The sequence below is a fragment of the Marmota marmota genome, unplaced genomic scaffold (genome assembly GCF_001458135.2).
Source record: "Marmota marmota marmota unplaced genomic scaffold, marMar, whole genome shotgun sequence".
Lineage (NCBI taxonomy): Eukaryota > Metazoa > Chordata > Mammalia > Rodentia > Sciuridae > Marmota > Marmota marmota.
In genome coordinates this window covers 54,489,684-54,495,685 of record NW_025999977.1, presented here as the reverse complement: position 1 = coordinate 54,495,685, position 6,002 = coordinate 54,489,684, and the positions used below count along the sequence as shown (strand labels likewise).

The following is a 6,002-nucleotide window of genomic DNA, read 5'->3' as shown; positions in this document are numbered from 1 at the left end:
AAAATGGAAGCGGCCGTTGGCCCCGCACCTTCCCGCCGGGAGCGAACCCCGAGGCGAGCGGCGGGCGCCGGCTGCTCCCGAGTGCTGCGCCCCTGCCCAGTCCTCAGGCCCTGAGCGGCCAGAGGATGCCCGCGGCCACCCCTAACGCTCACCTTCTCGTCTCCGCGGCCGCGACGCGAGTCCCACCACTTTGATCTGCTTTTGGCTTTAGCAGGGGACCCTCCCGTCTCAGCCTAGCCCGGAGCCGAGGCACAGGCTACCGTCCAATGGAGTGCCGCGACTCCCCGGGAGTCCCACCTCCCGCCCCGTCCTTGACCAATGAGGACCGAGCGCGCGGAAGGGGCGCCAGGGGCGGAGCGGGAGGGGAAGCGGAGGCTAGGAGGGTGGGTCGGCCTGGGCAAGTTGGGTTGGCCGGCAGGCTGCGGCTTCGGCCACGGGGTTTCCTCCAATTAGATCCAGGGTAAAAGGACGTCACTGTTGCCATGGCGATGCTGTTACCAACTCCCCTCATCCTCCCCGCCATCCCGGCACTTCTGGGTGCGGCAAGAGACCCAGAGGCGCACACGACCTCCGCGGCGTCCGCCGCGTCTCCTGATGTGGGGGCCACTGCAGATAGTGCGCGGCAGCTGGACGGCTTCTGCAGCTGCGGCTCCGGTTGGCCTCGGAGGGTGACCTAATCGGCCGTTGTGTTGCACAAGCGCCTTTCTTTCCTCCACCTTCGCATACGTGACAATGGTTTGGAGCTCAATAGGCTAAAAGCAGCCTTTAATGACGTTGCTGTTAGAGCTGCAAATTAGAAATAATCCCAACTCCATTAAAGAGCAATTAATCCCTGGAGAAAGTGGCTTAAGTATGGCTTTTACATGATAAATTAAAGTTTCCAGACAGATACCAGAAACCAGTAATTCCCTTGTAGAAGATTCAGGCCAGTTTTTATGGCTGACAATGCCAGGTATCGTGATTTTCTTTAAAATGCGAAATGACATTAAGCACATTTGGGGGGAAAAAAACACAACTATCCATGCTCAAAAGTAATTTTTACATTTCTTTCCTACCTTTCCAGATTGTGCATCTGTCCATCTATTTATAATACATACCTGTGTGTGTGTTTTCACGTATCTGTGAACAGTGAGCACACAGTTTTTGTTTTTTCCCTGATATTGTTTTTGAGAGGACACTTGTAAAACTAATATTCTCTCCCTGGGCATTGACTTGTGATTTTCTTTCTGAAATGAGATTGCTCACCCCAGATGACTTGCATTTAGGGCCATGGCTAGTATTTTCCTTTCCTTTTAAGCTATTCTCTTCTGGCACTTCTCCAGTCCCCCAACTTCCAAGTAAAGTGGCTGTCCTGCTGATTGTATGATGAAATTTGCCATTTGGGTTCATGCTGCTGTGATTTCCTATTCCAGAATATCCAAGGGAGGATGGGTCATAGAAAGGCAAGGAATGCCACTGACACGAAAGAATTTGAATTCCAAGTGGACAGAAACAGACCTGGAGACTCTCTAGAATGGAAGATCTGAGAGTACAGACAGATGGAAGGAAAGGTGCAGACTTTCCAGAAATTCAGACTCCCTCCCAGCTACCCCTCCCTGTCCACTTGTAAAGGTTGCTTTGTGCTTTGATGGACAGGAGAAGCCTAGTTGGAAAAGGCCAGCTCTTAAGGCAGAAATGCCTTACTATGTTCCAGCATTCTAATGGAGGGCCTGCTGTTATTTCTGGAATCCCTGGTGCTGGGCTGCAGACACTTGAGCATTTATGGCCCTGTGGGCTGGGGTGGAGCTGGACACAGAGAAATCCCAATGGAAAGAATTTGCGTGTGGAAGGTCAGATAAAATGCTTTCTTGTATGACCAGTGAATTTCGAGATTCCTGAAATAAAAGACAGCCCCAGACAAGGGGAGACACTAGTGGAGATGATTGGGGGAGCTCCTTGAGGGAGTTTTCAGGGGTTGAACCTCAGTGGCCAGTAGTGAGGGGTACCCAGAAGGGGCACACACACTAAATTTCTTCTCAGAAAGTCTGGGCTCTGCTGACATCTCCCCAGGTGAACTTGGTCAAGATTTTTGCTTCTCTATATACCCATCAATAAAATTTTTGCTTTCACCCAATCAAATATTCATTGAACACCAACTTATATAAATTATGATCATCTGGAATTATGGGTGAAATGGCTTTGAAACAATGACGTACTGTGAAATTGCATTTCTCAGGGCCCAAAGGGACCTTCAGCATTTCGAAAGCCTTCTGTGCCTGAAAGAATTCAGGTTAGAGCAAAATAAGGCTCTTGAAGTCCCTGGACATAGAAAAGCTAACATTTATTGAGTAATCAATTACATGTGTCATGCACTATTTTAAGTCCGTCTCAAGGATTAACTCATTCAATCTACTTAATGCCAATACAAAGTAGATACTAATAAGATCACCATCTACATTTCACAGACAAGGAAACTGAGGCACAGGATGATCAAGAATCATATACAAAATCATATACAAGAATCATATACATGGCTAATGAGCAGCCGAACCTGGGTAATTGGCACCCTTGTGATATGAATGCCAAATCCCATCCTTGAACTGCTGTTGTGGGTGTCTGATGGTATTTCTTTCCAGGAGTTCTAAAAAGAATCAGACTAGTCTCTGTCCTCTGAGATTTGCATCCTAATAAATATGAAGCGTGTTAAGCATCACACCTAATGAGCTGGAAGAACTTAGGAACAGAGAGCTAACAAAGAAAGTATTAAGAAGTTACTGCCTTATTTATTTGAAGTGTTTGTTATTTTTTCTAAATTACCTGGTAAGAAGAAACTGCTGGATAAGGGGGATCGTGTTAAACTTCGGGCCAGAGGATCCTAAATCCAGGCCTTCTATTTATTGTGAATTGATTTTGGACACTCAATTGTCTCTGATCCTCAGTTTCCTAACCTATAACCTGTGAAAAGAATCACTAGCTCAAAGGGTTGTTGTGGAGGGTAAATAGGCTATCATAGGAGAATGCCAAGTGATAGCAAGTGTCCAGTAACGGTGGGTTTCCGCCTCCTTTCTGTCTGCTTGGGGCTGAAGAGATGCCCATCCTGCTGCCAGGAGCCTTGGAGCCTTACAAAATGGTAGTGAAAGCTCATCTTTTGAATCATTGTTGTAATTAGTGCAGTTAATGGCCCGCAGAATGACTACATTCAGTGTACATTTCGAAATGGATGGGTCCTCCTGGTTGAATGTACTCTCATAAATTGTTTCAGTGGTTTATTTGCTCAGCATCATCAGAGAGAAATTTCTTCCTCTTCTGCTATGTGGCAGCTGTTCACTGACAAACATTCTATGGGACTTTTCACCCAAGTTTCCCACATAATTACTAGCAGTGCTTCTGTCAGTGGGCAGGCAGAGCTGCCTCCACTCCCCTCCTCCCCTGGGTTGCTAAAGGAGATCCCACAGGGTCAGAGACAGGTGGGGAAATCTAGAGAGCCTGATCATATTCCCAGTTTTGTTCAATGTGATGGTTAAGTTCGTGTGTCATCTTGGTTGCAACATGGTACCTGACATTTGATCAAACATTATTCTGGATGTTTCCGTGAAGGTATATTTGAATGAAATTAACATTGAAATCAGTGGATTTTGAGTAAGCAAATTAATCTCTGTAAAGCTGGGGGGGGGCCTCATCAAATTAATCAAAGGCCTAAATAGCACAAAAAGACCAGCCTTCTTTGAGTAAGAAGGGATGCTCTTGCAGACTGCTTCAGTCTTCATTCCCAGCCTAGATTCTCCATGGTTCTACAGCAGATGACTTTGTCCCCAACCGGAGTATCTCCTCTCCTGGCTCTCCATCCTGTTGGCCCAGATTTTAGATTTGTTTTTGTTTGTTTGTTTGTTTGTTTAACAAATGTCTTTTTATTTATTTATTTATTTATTTGAGAGAGAGAGAGAGAGAGAGAGAGAATTTTTTCAATATTTATTTTTTAGTTATCGGCGGACACAACATCTTTGTTTGTATGTGGTGCTGAGGATCGAACCCGGGCCGCACGCATGCCAGGCGAGCGTGCTACCGCTTGAGCCACATCCCCAGCCCCAGATTTTAGATTTGGACTTGGAATTGCCAGCCTCCATAACTGCCTATAAGCCAGTATATCTATATATCTATATATATAGATATATATATGCTGGGAGCCACCAGACTGTGGCATATATATGCGTGTGTGTGTGTGCGCACGCGCGCGTGAGTGTGTGTGTGTGTGTTTTCAAGTTATGGACCTATACACACACACACATACACACGTTCTATTGATTCCATTTCTCTGGAAAACCCTAATATCACTTACAAATGATATGGAGAACTTTTCATAATTTTAAATGAACAGACACTATCAGCTTCTCTCCTCCCTGTCCAGACCATGTGCTTTTTGAGGTAAAGTGTTTTCTTTTTTGATTTCTTCTTGCTGATGCCCTCTCAAAAGCTCAGAACTACCCCACAGTATGACTGCTTCAACCAAAGCTCAAAGAGGTTAAATGACCTACCCGATTAGTAAACTTTAGAGTGAAGATTCAGAAACAGGTCTGATTTCAATGTCTATTACAACAAGCAGGACTCTGAGCTGCAAGGGAGGACAGGCTCTCCAGTGTTTGCTGGCCTGGGAGCAATGTTTAGTTATTTGAGGCTAATGGGTGGCTAAGTATATATCTGCTGGTGAGTCAGCGGCTGATTTTATTTTCATATGGAAACTGTTTTCATGCTCAACGTATCTGCAGCTAGAGAGGGGCCTCCATGTCCCCCTTTGATTGTTTACATGTTTCTCTCCCATCCTCACCCACCTTCCCCCATCGGACTGTTTTTCCAGTAGGCAAAATTACATCTCATCTCCATGTCCCTCGTAAATTCCTGGCTTTCAGCAAAAGATTGTTCTGAGAGCGAGTCCAGACCATAAAGGGGTGGCATATCCAGTTACAGAGAAGGAAGACATTGTACGCTTACTATATGCACAACCACATCCAAAGTCACCAGGATGCTGTTGTGGTGAAGCAGCAGATACAGTAAACACAAGGTTGTACCTGCTTTGAGGTGCATACTGAGGACCTTAAAGCTGGCACAGAAGATCCCAGAGGAAGCATCTGAAAGAGTCACAAAGTTCCTGCAGTGATGCTCTCGCGTGTGTACTTGAGCACTCTTCAACCCCAACTCAGAGTCCATTTCCCATTAATCCATTCAACAAAATACACAGGGGTCTACCTTGTACTAGATGCTGTCCTCGGAGCTGGAATTCCATAATGATTAAGACTGTCTGTGCCTACGAGGAGCTTGGCAGAGAGCACAGAGTGGTGCACCTAACCTAGAGGTCAGGGAAGGGCAAGTAAGGGCCCACCCTTTGCAATTCTGTATACTCAATCGCCTGGTGTGCAGCCCATAGCAGTCCAGAAGTGGCTACTGGTAAGGTACAAGCAGAATTACTTACAGGAGTGCTCTGAAATCCACTCCATTTCTTGGCAGATGATTCCAAGCAGAGGAAGAGCTGAGGCCTTGGGGCCAGCCCAGGCCTGTTCCATGGACTGACCTAGGATCCAGACACTTCCATGGCCTGTGTAAAGCAATCAGTGGTCAGGGTGTGGCAACAAACCTATAAAGGGCTGATGAAAAAACCCAGGAACACAGGGCCAATTAATGTAGGGACACATGGCCTGTATGTCTTAGTCAGGACTAGGTACATATGTTTTCTTTTTAATTTGTAAAATTTTAATATAGTTCAAATCAGTTTCAGGTTATTTTGGCTCATCCACTGTCAAAACCTGGGAGGAATTGCCTAAGTTTCCCTGCCTTCCCCTTGTCTGTGATGACCAAGGCTTAAAGGTATCTGCTACATCAAACCTGAAACATCCCATTATCTTTATTTTTCTTGATCTTGACAAATCCAGCATCCTTTTGCCTGACTATGAGCAGAAAGTCCTTGATTTCCTCAATTTTTCAATGCATGGTGGGGAGGTGCATAAGGAGAAGGCAAGAGTAGACACAGCAAA

The 6,002-nt window shown here is 45.8% G+C and overlaps 1 protein-coding gene across 1 annotated transcript in view; it reads right to left on the bottom strand.

The window, feature by feature from the left end:
• Ywhaq (tyrosine 3-monooxygenase/tryptophan 5-monooxygenase activation protein theta) overlaps nucleotides 1-299 on the bottom strand; it is a 35,385-nt gene extending 35,086 nt beyond the window's left edge. The window contains exon 1 of the mRNA XM_015479987.2: nucleotides 153-299. The gene's annotated coding sequence lies outside the window, so the exon portion shown is untranslated. The remainder of the gene's footprint in view (nucleotides 1-152) is intronic.
• Between the last annotated feature and the right edge of the window lie 5,703 nt (nucleotides 300-6,002).